Source organism: Octodon degus, unplaced genomic scaffold (assembly GCF_000260255.1).
Source record: "Octodon degus isolate 3935 unplaced genomic scaffold, OctDeg1.0 scaffold00197, whole genome shotgun sequence".
NCBI classification, from domain to species: Eukaryota; Metazoa; Chordata; class Mammalia; order Rodentia; family Octodontidae; genus Octodon; species Octodon degus.
Window position 1 is genome coordinate 2,527,861 of NW_004524773.1, and position 468 is coordinate 2,528,328.

Sequence of the window (468 nt, forward strand, 5' to 3'; positions counted from 1 at the left end):
CCTCATCTCAGAAGGAGCACTTACCATTTTCTGCTGTATTTTATTCATCAGGAGGAAGTCCTTTGGAACTGGGTGTTGTGGCGCGCGCTGCCATCCCAGCGCTTGGGAGGCTGGGGTAGGAGGATCGCTGTAGGTTCAAGGCCAGCCTGGGCTACGCAGTGGGAGCCTGTCTCAAAAAAACAAACCTAAAACAGACAACAAAACCTTCAAGGCCCTCCACCAAAAATAATAAACAAAAAAGTGAGTCATTTGACACAACCTACACCCAAAGGGGGAGAATCACATACGGGCCCAGACATTGGGAAGTAGGACTAGCTATTTCCTGTAACTTTCTGTAAAGGTATTGCAATACGTGTTTATTTATTTATTTTTTAAAATTTATTTTGTGTGTGTGTGTGTGTGTGTGTGTGTGTGTGTGTGTGTATCCCGCTCAGCCCACCAGGGGGCGGGGCTGGCTGGCATGTGGTG